Below are 16,735 nucleotides of genomic sequence, written 5' to 3'. Positions count from 1 at the left end.
TTATATTTTTTTTTAAAAAAGGCTTATAATAAATAAACTTTAAGCTAAAAAGTTAAGGAAAAGATATAAAAGCTTTTAAAAATAATGTTAATTTTTAAGTAATATAGTTAATAAGTAAGTAGTTTTTATTAATAAGTAGTTTTTTTTATAACTTTTACTAACTTATATTAACCCTAGCATTTATTAAATATAAATAATTTAAAAAAAATTAATATTAATTAATGTTAATTATATTAAATTATTTATTTTTAATTAAGTTTATTAATTTAAAAAGTTAATAAAAATATAATATTAATTTATAATAAATAACTCTTTAATAAGAAATATATATTTAGCATTAATTAATATTAATTATATTATTAAAACTATAATTTATTATAAATTAATTAAATATATATATTAATATTAATTAATATTAATAATATATAAATTAAAGCTATTTACTTAAAATTTAATTAATTAAATGCCTTTATATATTTCTTATAAGTTTTTATATTATATTTAAGCTTATTATAATTATTATATTATTAAATAATTAATTTATTATAAATCGCTTTCTTAACTTTATTATTTATTTTATTAATTAATTACTTCCCCTTTTATTTTTTTTAAATAAAAGCTTAAGATTCTTTAATAATAAGTATTTTTTAAAATTATAATTAAGTTTTTTTAGCTCTTTAAAATTTTATAAATATTATATTAACTTTCTTAAAAATATAAACTTAATTTTTTAAAATAATAAGCTTATATATTATTATTTATATACTCTTTATTATTTAATTAATAGCCTTAATAATTAATATAAGAAAGCCTTTTTAATAAATAAAAACTTTATTCTTAATAAAACTTAATTATTAAATAATTTATTAAGCATTTAATAATATTTAAAACTTTTATTCTTAAGGAAAAATAAAAACGAATTATATTAAAGTTTATAAATAAATATTTAACTTAAAAATTATAAAATTTAAATCTTAAAGCAATATCTTAACTTCCTTAAATGCAAACTTAATATTATTTTTTATAAAAATCTTATTATAAGCTACTTTAAATATAAACAAAAACTTAATTTTAATAATATAATTAATAAAAACTTAAATAAAAAGATTAATTTAATTATTATATATATACTTTAAAAATAAATATAATATAATATTTAATAATTAAAGTAAGTAAAATAAATATAATAATATATTAATAATAATAATTTATTATCTTTATAATATTAATTAAATTTAATTAATATATAGCTTTTATAATTATTTATAATTAATATTTAATAATTAATATTTTTTTTAATTTAATATGTTTATTAAAAATAAGCTTAATAACTTAATTATTTAAAAAACTTAACTTAATAATAAGTACCTTAAATAATTATAAATAATAAAATTTATAATTTACTTATATTAATATATTTTAATAATAATTATTTATTTTTTTAATTTTTAAGTTAAATTAATTTAACCTTTATATATTTATTAATATATATAAGAATTATTAATATAATAATTATACTTATTATAAAGTTAATTTTTTAAAAATTATAAAAATTATTATTAATAATTTAATATTTAATTAATATATTATAAAGTAATTTAAATTAATTCTTAATAATCTTTAAATCTTTATAAAAAGCTCTTTAATAATTATAAAAATAATTAAACTTAATCTTAATTTTTATTAATAAGTATAATATTATATAATATTAATAAAAGATTAATTATATCTTTTATATTAAAAAGTTATATTAAAAATCCTTAAATATCTTAATTAATAATATATTAAATAAATATTTATTTTTTAATTAAGTTAACTTTATATATATTAATATATAATTCCTTATAAAAGCATTATTTATTTATTTTATAATATAATATAATTTTAAGAATATTAAAATTTATATAGCCTTAATTATCTTTAAGGGTTTTATATTATTTTTTTAAAGATTTTTAATTACTTAAATAATTAAAAGAATTTTTTTTAATAAAGAATATATATTATAATTATTAATCTTTAATGTATTAAATATTTAAGTGGGTAAATTAAAGCGAAATTAATATAAAAAATTAAAACGTAATTTATATTAAAAAGAATTAATTTTATTAAAACCTTAATAATTTTTAATTATATTATACCTACGCTAACCCCTTTAAATTAATAAAACTAATTAAAAATAAGTAGTTTAATATAATTAGCATTAATTAATGCTAATTTCTTTTAAATTATTTGCATTTAATAAGTATTAAAGTTAATATAAGTTAACAAAAGTTGCAAAAAAAAACTACTTATTAATAAAAACTACTTATTAATTAACTATGTTATAAGTTTAAACTTTTTAAGGGCTAAGATTTAAATTAAAATCTTAAATTTTAAAATTAATAAAAAAAAAGCTAATATAAGAAAGCTGGTATAAGAAATTAATAAATAATTATTAAGGTATTATATAATTAATATTAAGGTTAAGGAAGCTTTTATTATAAATATTATAAAAGAATATCCTTTAAAGTACTTAATAATATTAAATTTTATAAGTATAATTTTAATTATTATTAAGAATAAATAATTAATAAATATATAATTAGCAATTTATAATAATTATATTTAATTAAGGAATTAAAAATTATTAATTATAGCTTATAAAATAATGCTTATATAAATAAATAACTTTATTTTATACTTTAAAAATATTACCTTATGCTTATAAATCTTTATTACCCTTATATTATTAAAATAATTATAATAAAAAAGTATTTATTAAAGTAATAAAGATAATTTAATTATTTTTTAATAATATAATAAATTTACTTTTTATTTATTTATAATTAATATATTATTTAAAGCTCCTTTAATATATAAAAAAAGAAATATATTATATATATAAAAAAAAGGCTATTTATAAGTAAAGCTATTCTTTAATATAAAAAATTAAGTTACTTAAGATTAAAAGCATTAAAATACTTGATAAATTTATCTTAAAGGGTGTAAATTCGCGGATTAATAATAATGAAATATAAAGCATGCGTTTTTATTAAAATTATGCAATAAGTTTATTAATTATTAAGGGAAATTTATAAATAAATAAGTAAAAGGATTGCATTAAACTCTTATAATTATAAAGAAGGAATTTATAAATATATATTATAACTCTTATTAATATATAAAATATCTAAATTTATATAAAATTATTATTTTATTAATTAAAATAATAATTTATTATTTAAAGCAATTAAATTATTTATAAAATAATAAAAGTTTTAAACCTTATAAAAATTAAGGTAATTAAATATAATAATGAAATATTTAACTATAAATAAGCTATAAATTTTTTTTAAATTAAAGTTTATTAAACTTAAAATTTTAATATTAAATATATAAGTATAAAATAATAAAGTTAAATGCTTAAAAAGTATAATTAAGAAAGAAATATAAATAATATAAATAAGCTTAAAGCTTTTATATTTTTTTAATTAAAAATTAAATATATAATAATATATCTTAATAATTAAATATTAAATTATAGTTTAAATTAATAAATATTATACTTTTAATTTTATAAAAACATTATAAAATAAATAAGCATTTTATATTTTAATTTAAAATTAAATTAAATATATTTTTATATCTTTAAATATAAGGTATATATAATATTTCTTAATGTTTAATTAAAAAAGAAATAATATTAATATTTAAAGTTAAAAGCATAAATTAAATACTTATTTAATTACCGCTCCTTAAATATCTTTTAAATATAAATTCTTATTATTAAAAAGATTATTAAAATAAGAAATATAATTTTTAATAAATATAAAATATTTAATAATAAATAAAAATGTTTTAAAAATAAACTTTTTATTATAAATATTAAGATATTAACGAAGTAAATAAAAGAATATGCCTTTTTAAAAGTTAATGAAATATTAAATTTAAAAGAAAAAGATTTATATAAAGATAACTCTTTAAAAGAAACTTTAAAAAAATGTTGGTTTATATTATGATTTAGGCTTTGCTTATTATAATTAGTTAATAAGCTTTGGCCCTATAAGAATAAGCTTTAGCGCGGGTATAAATAAGGAGCGAACCTCTTTTTTTATATTTTAAATATAAACCTTATTTAAGCACTTATAACTTTAATAGCTTTAAAATAGTTTATAATATATATTTAAAGTCTTTTAATATTATAAATTTATAATATAATTATATAAAACTTAATATAATAAAATTTAAAAAGAATAATAAAAGCTTATTAAGCCTTTTTTATTTTAAGGAACTTTTATTTTAAGAATGCTTAATAACTTAATTAATAAAGATAAAAGTTAAATTTATAATAAATAAGGAAGTAATTAATATTAAAAAAGCTTAATTTTTATATATATATAAATTTAATTAATTAAAACTATTTTATAATTAATTTTTATCTTATATTAATTTTATAAAGATATTTAAAGGATAATTAAAAAGCTTTTTAAAGAAAGTTTATTTTATGCTTAGGGATCTTTTTAAGTAAAGATATATTAAGCTTAACTTAATTATATTATAATAATATTATAAAAAGAAAATAATAAAATTTCTTACTTAATTTAATTAACTAATTTATATAATAAAAGCTTAAAGTTAATTAAATAAATATAAAATATTATTAATAATTAATAATTTAACTTTTATAATAAAAACTTAGCTTAATTATAAAAAGTAATTAAATATATTTAAGGCCTTTTACTTTATTTTATAATAATATAAAGATATTTTTAATATTATAATAAGGAAAAATAATATTTAACTTTAAAATAATAAAATAATAAATATTAATATTATAATAATTTTAATAAATATAGTTAAGTATTTTATATATAATTAGCTTAGCTATTATAAATATAATTATCTTAATTATTATAAAAAAATAAAAATATAGCTTTTATTAATTAAGGTTAATAAGGGGAAGGAATTTATTTAAAGGGGTGTAAAAATCTTATTATAAGGTAAGGCTTAAGGTATAATTAGCTTAATATTAACTTAAATTTAAAGCAAATTAATTATATATTAATTAATATAGCATTATAAAGCATATTTAGCCTTAAGAAATATTTATTAAAAAAGTAAATTATTAATATATTAAATATTAATTAATTATAAAGTATATAATAATTCCATAATTTTAAGGCTTTAAATAAGGAAATATATATAAATAATTTATATTAAAGAATTATAAGAATATTATTAACTTAATAATTAGCTTATGCTTAAATAATTATTTTTATTGCTTAATATATTAAATTATAAGGGTTAAAAGCATGTTAATTATAAAAAATAAGCTAGGCTTTTAATATATTTAAAAGGCATTAAAAAGTAATTAAATAATTAAGTAAAAAGCAATATTTAATTTATAATTAAATTATAATATTTTTTATTTTTTATTAAATAGCTACCTTTTTAAGCTTATTGCAAAAACTTATAAAAAAAGGATATATTATAGTTTAAGCTTTGCTTATTATAATTAATTAATAAGCTTTAGCTTTATAAAAATAAACTTTAATATAAATATAAATAAAAAGCAAACCTTTTCCTTTATACTTTAAATATAAACCTTATTTAAGTACCTGCAACTTTAATAGCTCCAAGCTAGCCCATAATAATTTATAGCAAATAGCAAAAGCAATAATAATATAAAAGGGATTTAAGAAAAAAATAAAGAAAATATTAAAGAAAGGCGGTTTATAATAAATTAATAAAATAATTCTTATATAAATATAAAGTTTAATTTACTTTTTATATTATTAAAATTATTATTAAAATTATTATTATTTATATTATTAATTTATAATATTTAAATATAATAAGATAACGAAATTTTATTAAATATTAAATTTACTTTAATAATAATAATTAATAAAAAGATATTAAATAAGGTATAAATTAAGAAAAATTTATATTAAAAAATAAAATTAAAAAACTATAATTTCCTTAAGTTATTAAAATAATATAATAATTTTAAGAATTATTTATTTAAATATTTATTTAAGTAAGTAAAAGTTAATTATTTATAAAGCTATATTAAAATAAAATTATAAATTAAAATTAATAAAAGAAATCTTTATATAATAAAAAGATAAATTTTAAATTATATATAAATATATATTTATAAATTTAATAAATATAAAAGATTTTAAAAGTATAAAGCTTAGTTAATTATTTAAAGAAATTAATTAATAAAAGAATAAATATAAAATATTTATATAATTATTTTAATAAAATAATTTTTTTATATATTTATTATAATTATAATAAACTTTAACTTAATGCTTATATAATATAATATTATTAATATTTTTATATATACTTTTATTAATTAAAATATATTTATATAAATGCTTTATAAATATTAATGAAAAGGAATTATTTTATTGCTTAATAAAGCGCTTTATAAATTATAAATTTTATTATTATTATAATAAAAAAGATTTATAAAAACTTTTACTTAATGTAAATATAATTAAGTATTTTATAAGCTATATTGTTATATTAAAAATAATATATTAATTTTCTTTTAAATAAATATTATTATTATTATATATATTAAAAACATTATTAAAAATAAGTAAATAAGCTTATAAAGTAACTTAAAAAAAAGAATAAAATTATTAAAAAAGACTTTATTTAATAATTCCTTAAAATGGAAATTATTTAAGATTATATAAATTAATAAATTTAATTAACTCAAACTATGTATATTAAAAAAATGCTAAATTAGCTAATAAAATAAATATTTCTTATAAAGTTTTTATAATTTTTAAAGAATTATTATTATAAATTATTATTGCCTTAAAAGTTAAAGTTAATTCTTATTAAAAAGAAATTAAATTACTTTTATTTACTGCAATATTTATATAATTAAATATTGCTTTATTATATTAAGGCTTATTTAATTTTTAATTAATTTAAGTTAAAAATATTATAATGCCGTTAATAAAGTGCTATTATACTTTCTTTATATTAAGCATTTTACTTTATGCTTTTAAAATTTAAAGGAATTTATTATTATAAGTAATGCTTTATTTATAAATAACTTTTTAAATAAAAAGAGTTTATAAGTATTTATTATAAAGTTATTTAATAAACTTATTAAATAAAGAGTAAATAAGTAAGATATAATTATAACATTTATTATAAAAGCTAAGTTATAATAATTAATTAATATTTATTACCTTATTAAAAAAAATATTAATTAAAATATATAATAAAAATATATTATTATTATAAATATGCTTATTTTTTTTATTAATTATTAATATTACTTAAAAATTAATATAAGTTAATAATAATTATATAAAAAAGAATAAAGTATTTTAAGGTAATTTTTATAAGTTATAAAAACTTATTATTATTTATTTAATAACTTATAAATAAATAAATATAAGATTTTTAAGAGTTTATAATTAATTATATTAATAATATTATAATATTTTTAAAAATAATTAAAGATTATATTTATTATTTTAATAAAGTTTTTTAAAAACTTAATAAGCAAGGCATAGCTTTTTTATTTAAAAAGTTATTTATTAAACTTTTATTAATATAATTCTTAAAATTTAAAATAAATGCTTTTAAGTTATTTATAATTAAAGAAAGATATTATATTATTAAAAACATAATCTTTTTAAAAAAACTATTTTATTTAAAATTTTAATTAAGTAAGGTTAACCTTTTATAATATTTTATATTAAACTTTAATATTTAAATATAGTTCTTATAAATATAAAAATAATTTTACTTTAAAAAAGATATAAGAAATATAATATAAATATATTTTTAAAAAAGTAAAAAATATATATAAATAAGATTACTTAATAACTTATAAAAGAATAAATAAAGTACTTTAAGAATATTAAAAAAGCATTAAGTAATAAGAATATTTTATATTATTATAATTTTAAAAAATAATTATTTATATAAATAAATATATTATAAAAAGGTTTTAGCTTAATATTATTTTAATTATAAAATAAGTATATTTAAAAAAATAATATTAAGATTTTTTATAATGAATAATTTATTATTTTATACTTAAGTAAAGAAATTAATAATATAAAAAAGAAATATTAATTTATAAAATTAAAAGTTATAGCTATTATTTAAAGAATTAAGAAAATTAAGATAATTATTTTAAATTACTTAAACTTAAACTTAATTATTTTAATTAATTATAAAGTAATTAAAGAAATCTTTAAAAATATTAACCTTTACTTTATAAATAATATATAAGTAAATATATATTTATAAGTTATATTAATATTCTTAAGCTAATATAACCTTAAAATATATTATATGCTTAAAAAGTTAAATATAATAATAAATACCTTAAGCTGCTTATTAAATAATTAATTAATAAATAACTTTATAAATATATTAAAAGTTATTTTAAAATAATATATTATATTTATGCTATATTAAATTTAATATAGGTTAAAATAAAAAAACTAGCTTAATTAAAGGAAAAAGAAATTTAATATATAAGCTTACTTATAAATAATAATTTAATAAGATTTAAATTTTAAGTAAATTAAAATTATACTTATTATAATTAAAATGCTTAATTAATATAATATAATAGGGTTATTATAAAGGTAAATTATATATACCTTATATATAGCTTTTTATAATTTATTAATAATTTTAAAAAGAAAATTTTAAAAAAAACTTAAATAATAAGGTATAAAAAAAGAAATAAATTACTTAAAAAAGAATAAAATTAATAATTCCTATCCTTTTAAGTTAAAATATAACTTATTATATATAAAAATGCATAAAGAATATTTTTACTTATATATTTTTAAATCTTATATATTTAACTTACTTAAATTTATTTATAATAATTAATTTTATTTTAAAGAAATAAAAATATAATATAATTTAATAAATACATTTTATAATTAAATATTTATATAAGTATATTAAATAATATATTAAGTATTATTTAAGCTAAGAAAATTAAATAAGCTGCATAAAGCTTATAAATGCTTATCTTAATATACTTTTTATTAATATTATTTCATACCTTTTTATTAAATATAATAATTAAATTACTATTAATATTAAGTAAAAACTTTAAATAAAACTTAAAAGATTATAATATATTAAATGCTTATTTAATAATAATAAATAAATATATAAAAGCTAGTCTTATTATTTTAAATTTTATTAAATACTTTATATTAAAATAAGTAAAGTTATTCTTTTACTTTTTATTTATAGCTAGTTAAAATATATTAATAGCCTTAATTTTAAATAAAACTTTATATTAAATAAGTACTTTTAAAAAAAAACTATTTAAGTAAATAAATATTACCTTATTATTTTTAATTATATATTATTTATAAATAAATAAGCTTATTAAAAGATAAAATTAAATTATTAAAATAGCCTTATATTTTTTTATTAATAATAATATAAAAAAAGTATAAATAAATATTATCCCTTTATTATAAGTAAGCTTAAATAATATAATATTAAAAGTAATAAAATATATATTATTTTAACTTATTATAAATATAAAGCTTACCCTTAATCCCTTTATTAAGCTATTAATAAAAGAAATAACATAATAAAATAAAAGGGATTTTTAAAATTAAGCTATTATTATTAAAAACTTAGCAATAAAAAGAATAAAGAAATATTATAACTTAAGGAAAACTTAAGAAGAATTTTAATTAAAAGATATAATTTACCTTTAATTAAGAAAAAAATATATATTTAAAGATTTATAAAGGAAACTTAATCTTAAATATAAGGAACCTTTTTATATAATAAAGATAATAAGTAAAAATATATATAAGCTAAACTTATTAATGCATTAAAATATATACTTAATAATTTCTATTTATATATTATAAAAAACATTAAATTTAATTATAAACCCTTATTATTAATAAATATTAATATTAAGTTTAATATTAATTAAGGAAGATACTATTAAGTATAAAGATTTATATAAGTATTAAAAAATAAATAATAAAAAGTAAAAAGAAATAAATATTAAGTTAAATAGCTTAATTAATTAAGTATATATAATATAATTTTTAATAAAAATAACTTAAACTTTATAAGAAAGCTAATAGCTAACTTTAATGCTTTAAATAATATAAGAAAGAAAAAAAACTAAGAATAACTTATAATAATTTCTTAAAAGGAAGTAATAATTATATAATAAATACCTTTTTAAATACTTTTCTTTATATAATAAATACCTTTTTAAATACTTTTTTTTATAGCTATATTCTTAAAAAACTTATTTCCTTTTTTCACTTTTTATAATTATCTTGCTTTTAAAGAATTTGCTTCTTTTTTCTTTTTTTTAATTACTTAATGCTTTTTTTCTTGCATTAAGCCTCTTTTACTTTTTAATAACTTAATATTATAAAAATTATTTTAAATATACTTTTTTATTTAATATAAGCATTTATTAATGCAATTTTTATAAAATAATAACCTTATTTATAAAATAATTAATAGCAACTTACTTAAAATAATAATTTATATAAGTAAATAATTACTTAATTTATAATTACTTAAGCTTGTAAAGTATAAATTAATTACTTATATTTAAAATTTATTTTATATTTTACCTTAAATACTTTTCTTTTTCTTTTATTATATATTAAGGAAGCTTATAATATACTTTTTATAAACTCTTAATAATAAAATATATCTTTTCCTTATTAATCTTAATAACTTTATTAAAAGCCTTATATAAAATATATATATAGCTTTAAAGTTAATATACCTTTTTTATAAATTATCTTAATTTTTATTTTAATAATAAGCATTATATAAATTATTATTAAAGTTAACGTACCTTAAACTTAAAAAGCCTTATTTATTTAATATATATAAATAATAAGTTAAAAGCAAAAGCTTATAATTATAATTAATTAACTTCCTTAATAAATTACTTTTTAAATAATATTCTTTTTAAATAATATATTTATATTATATCCTTATAAATCTTAACTTTTTTATATCTTTAATAAGCTAATTATATTTTTAAATAACTTAATTACTTTTTTCTTTAATATTTAACCTACTTATTTTCTTAAAAATTAATACCTTTTTTTTTAACATTTAATTACCTTACTTTCTTAAAATTAATACCCTTTTTTATTAACCTCTTTAATATTTAATTACTTTATTTTCTTAAAAATTAATGCCTTTCTTTTATTATTACTTTAATAGCTAATTACTTTTCCTTTTTAAAAATTAACTTAATTACCTTTATACCTTTAATTATTATATAAAAAAAGCATTATTATATTATTTATACCTTTTTATTATTTAATAATAAAAAAGCTAATAAATAAACTTTTAAAATATTATAATATTTTTATAAATAATATGCTTATTAAGTATATCTTTAATTATTTTATAATAAACTCTTTATTTAATATAAATATAATTAACTTAAATATTTATAATATCTTTTATTATTATTATAATATTATTATTATATAATTAATAATTATTATAATTATTTAAGGTATATTAAAGTTATATATTAATAATAATTCTTACTTAATTAATTATAAAATTATTAAAAAAATTAAATATATACTTTTTATTTAAAATATCCCTAAAACTTAAGATAATTCTTAATTTATTATTATAAAAATATAAGAATTTATAATTAATAAATATTTATATTTCTTGCTTAAGGTTATTATTAATTAATACTTTATTTTAAAAAAAGATACTTTATTATTAAATTTATTATTAAGCATATAATTAAATAGCTATAAGCTTACCCTTTTTAAGATATTAAGGAATAATTAAGTTTTTTATAAATAACTTTATAATATTTAATAAGTAAATTTATATACTTTTTATATATTTTTTTAAATAACTTAATACTTAAAACGTTTTTTAATTTACTTATTATATTTAATAATATAAACCTAAAAATAAATATTATTTTTATTAATATATTAAGGAAAGCTTATGTTATAAAAGTAAAGCAAGTAATGCATTATAATAAATAAGAATTATTATAGCTTTATAATTTAAATAAATAATATAATGCCTTATTTCTTTATTTTAAATGCCTTAATAAAAAGGATTTTATTAAAATAATTTAATAATATATAGCTAAGTTTATAATATAATTATTATAATTAATAAAATAATAATACATATTTAACATTAATAAAACTTATTTATTTAAGTTAAAATTAAATAAGCTTAAAATTATTAATTAAGCTTATAATTATTAATATAATATAATATATAAAATAAACTTTTAACTTTTAAGCTAAAGATTTAATATATTATTTTATTAATAAACATTTTATAAATAATGCCTTTAATTTTAATATTTATTTTAATAATAATAATATAAGGTTAAGGTATATTATTATATTTTTATAACTTTAATAAGTTATATAATTAACTACCAGCTTTATAATTATAAAACTTATTACTTTATTTTAATTTTTAACCTTAGCTATTAATTTTCTTATTTTAAGGTAGCTTACTTTAAAATAAGATTAAGCAAAATCTTATTAATTAAAAGTAGCTTAATTTAAATATATTATAACCTTAATTCTTATAAGTTATTAACTTTTATTATAACTTAAGAGTTTTATTTAATTAAGTATTATTAACGTAGTTTATTATTAAGTGGTTTGTATTAATAAGTAATTTAATTTTATAATATTTGCTAACTTATATTAACCTTAGCACCTACTTAATGCAAAATATTTAATAAAATTTAGCATTAATTAATGCTAACTATTTTTAATTGCTTATTTTTAATTAATTTTATTAATTTAAAGGGGTTAGCATGGTTGCAATGCTAATTTAAATAAGCTAACTTTTAATAAAAAACATATACTTTGCATTAAATAATGCTAACTTTATTATTAAAAACATAATTTACTATAAATTATTAATATATATATATTTATATTAATTAATATTAATTAGGCTGGATTTACTATAATATAGTTAGAATTTAATTAATTAAACCCTTTTTTATCTTTTTTATAAGTTTTTATATTATGCTTAATTTCGCCATAATTACCATAGCGTCTTTTAATTAATTCGCCGTAAATTAATTTTTTTATTTTATTATTTATTTTATTAGCTAGCTACTTTGCCTTTTATTTTTTTTAAATAAGAGCTTAAAATTCCTTAATTATAAGTGCTTCTTTAAGCTGCATTTAAGTTTTTTTAGCTTGCCGGCGTTTAATAAGTATTATATTAGCCTTTTAAAGTATATGGATTTGCTTGCTTATAAAAGTAATTAAATGCATTATAGCTTATGCCCTCTTTATTATTTAATTAATAGCTTTTATAATTAATATAAGGAAGCTCTTTTAATAAATAAAGATCTTGCTCTTAATAAAACTTAATTATTAAATAATTTATTAAGCATTTAATGATATTTAAAACTTTTATTTTTAAAAAGAAATAGAGAAAAATTATATTAAGGTTTATAGGCGGATATTAAGCTTGGAAATTATAAAATTAAGGTTTTAAGGAGAAATTTTAACTTCTTTAAATATAAACTTAATTTTTTTGCTATAAAAGTCTTATTATAAGCTGCTTTAAATATAAGAAAGAACTTAAATTTAATAATATAATTAATAAAGGCTTAAATAAAAAGGTTAATTTTATTACTATATATATACTTTAAAGGCAAATATAATGCAATATTTAATAGCTAAAGCAAGTAAGATAAATATAGCGATATATTAATAATAATAATTTTATTATCCTTGCAATATTAATTAAACTTAGCTAATATATAGCTTTTATAATTATTTATAATTAATATTTAATAATTAGCATTTTCTTTAATTTAATATGCTTATTAAAATATTAAATTTATTTTAAATTAATTTTATTATTTATTTATTTATTAAAAGTAAGCTTAATAACTTAATTATTTAAAAAACTTAATTTTATTACTTAGCTAATAAAGTAATAAATACTTTAAATAATTATAAATAATAAGATTTATAACTTACTTATATTAATATATTTAATAATAATTACTTATTCTTAATTATTAAGCTAAATTAATTTAGCCTTTTTATATTTATTAATATATATAATAATTATTAATAAGGTAATTATGCTTATTATAAAGTTAATTTTATTAAAGTTATAAAGGTTATTATTAATAATTTAATACTTAGCTATTATATTATAAAGTAACTTAAATTAATTCCTAATAATCTTTAAAATTTTATAAAGGGCTCTTTAATAATTATAAAGATAATTAAACTTAGTTTTAAGGCTTAATTATATATTTATAAAGCATTAAGCTTAATACTTATTAATAAGTTTAGCATTATATAATGCTAATAAAAGGTTAGCTATATCTTTTATATTAAAAAGTTATAAAGAAAATCCTTAAATATTTTAATTAATAATATATTAAATAAGTATTTACTTTTTAATTTAATTAAATTTATATTAATTAATGCATATATCTTTATAGAATTATTATTAATTTATTTTATAAAATAAAGTAATTTTAGGGATATTAAAGATTTATATAGCTTAAGCTATATTAAAAGGTTTTATATAAATTCTTTTTAAATTTTTTAATAGCTTAAATAGCTAAAAGAATTTTATTATCTTTTAATAAAAAATATATATTATATTTATTAGTTTTCAATGCATTAAATATTTAAGTAGGTGGATTAAAGTAAGATTAACGCGAAAAACTAAGGCGCGATTAGCATTAAAAAGAGGCCCTTATATTAAAACCTTAATGATTCCTAGTTATATTATAATTACGCCAACCCCTTTAAATTAATAAAATTAATTAAAAATAAGCAATTAAAAGTAGTTAAAATTAATTAATGCTAAATTTTATTAAATATTTTATATTAAGTAAGTGCTAAGGTTAATATAAGTTAGCAGATATTATAAAATTAAATTACTTGCTAATACGGATTACTTAGTGGTAAACTACGTTAGCTTATTTTATAAATTATAAGGATAATAAAGAAAAGGATAAGTAAAATATCCTTATATTTAATTAAAAATATTATAATTACTTATCTTTATAATATAAGTATGAAAATTAAAGCAATAATAATATATATAGTTAAGTTAATAAGTTCTTTATAAAGGAAAACTTATATAGCCTTTAAAGCAAATTATATAAGCATTAAATAAGCAATATATATTCAGCATTAATTTTATTACTTAAGCTTAATTATAATTTTAAAAGCCTTGAATAGAAAAGTAATTTTAAAAGTTTTTAAGAAAGAAATAAAAATAATATTTTATATATTATAAATATATATAAATAAAACTTAATTAATATTAATAATAAAAACCTTATATATAAAGAATAATAAGTATTTTATATTAAGTTTAATAATTATTATATTACTTTAATTATTTTATTTATATTATAAGTTAAATTAATTAAGTTAATATAATATTTAAAGTAAATAAACCTTATAAATAAACGCTTATAAAAGTAATAAAATATATAATAATATAATAACTTTATTTAGAAATTGCTTTATAATTAAAGTAAATTATTATTATTATTTATATATATTATATTAAGCTTAAAATAATATAATATAATTATTAATAAGCTTGCTTTAATAATTATATATATTATATTTAAATATAATAAACTTATAAATATTATTATTTTTTATTTAAGGTAATTATTATATATATATTTATTAAGGTTTATTTAATAAGGTAAGGGCTTATTAATAAGCATTAAATAATTATTTTATATATAACTTATAAGTTCTTTAATGCTTTCTTATAAGGAAAGTATAAAGGTAAGTTATTTATTCTTTTAATTTATGAAATTACTTAAATTGCTTTATTAAGAAGCTTATGGCTTACCTCCCCTATCTTAATATATATAAAAATGTAATATTTATATATTAATATCTTATTTTATTATATATTTAAAGGGTTTTTTAAAGGTTATAAGGCTTAAGGTGTTATTTAAGTGCTTTAAAGGGCGTTAATTATAAATAAGGGCTTTTTAAAGGTGTTAATTAAGGGCTTTTTATGCTAGTTATAAGCAAGGGCGTTAATAATTAAGGGTGCTTCTTAAAAGACTTTTTTTAAGGTATTATAAGGAGGGCTTTTTAATATATTAGTTATAAGCAAAGATATTATTAATTAAAGGTGCTTTATAAGGCTTTATAAGGGTTTTTTATAAGTATGCAAGGGTTTTATATAATTGCATTAAATTAAAGAAAGTTATAAGGGCTTAAGAGTATTATAAGAAAGGCTTTTAATGTAAGGTTTTTAAAACTTAATTAATGAAAGCGTTTTAATTAATGTTAATTACTGCTATTAAAAGTTAAGTAAAAGCTATAAATTAACTTAAAGCTTATTAATTATTATTAATAATATTATTATTATTATTAAGGTAATTTATATTAATAAAATATAATTAAAAGTTAAGCATTATTATAAATTAATAAAGCTTAAAAATAATAAAATTATTATTATTAAATAATTAAATATTAAGTAAAAGCTATAAATTAATTTAAAGCTTAAGAAAGATAAAATTATTATTATTACTTTATTATTAATATAAATCTTTTTATTAAACTTAATATAAATAAATATAAAAAGAATAATTTATTTCTTTAATATTTAATTATTTATATTTATTAAGTAAATATTAATTAATATTAATTTAGCTTTTATATAATTAATAATAATTAAATATAAGTTATAATAAAGT

Source organism: Diaporthe citri (assembly GCF_014595645.1).
Source record: "Diaporthe citri strain NFHF-8-4 chromosome Unknown scaffold_1, whole genome shotgun sequence".
NCBI lineage: Eukaryota > Fungi > Ascomycota > Sordariomycetes > Diaporthales > Diaporthaceae > Diaporthe > Diaporthe citri.
Note: the sequence above shows the minus strand (reverse complement) of the source record.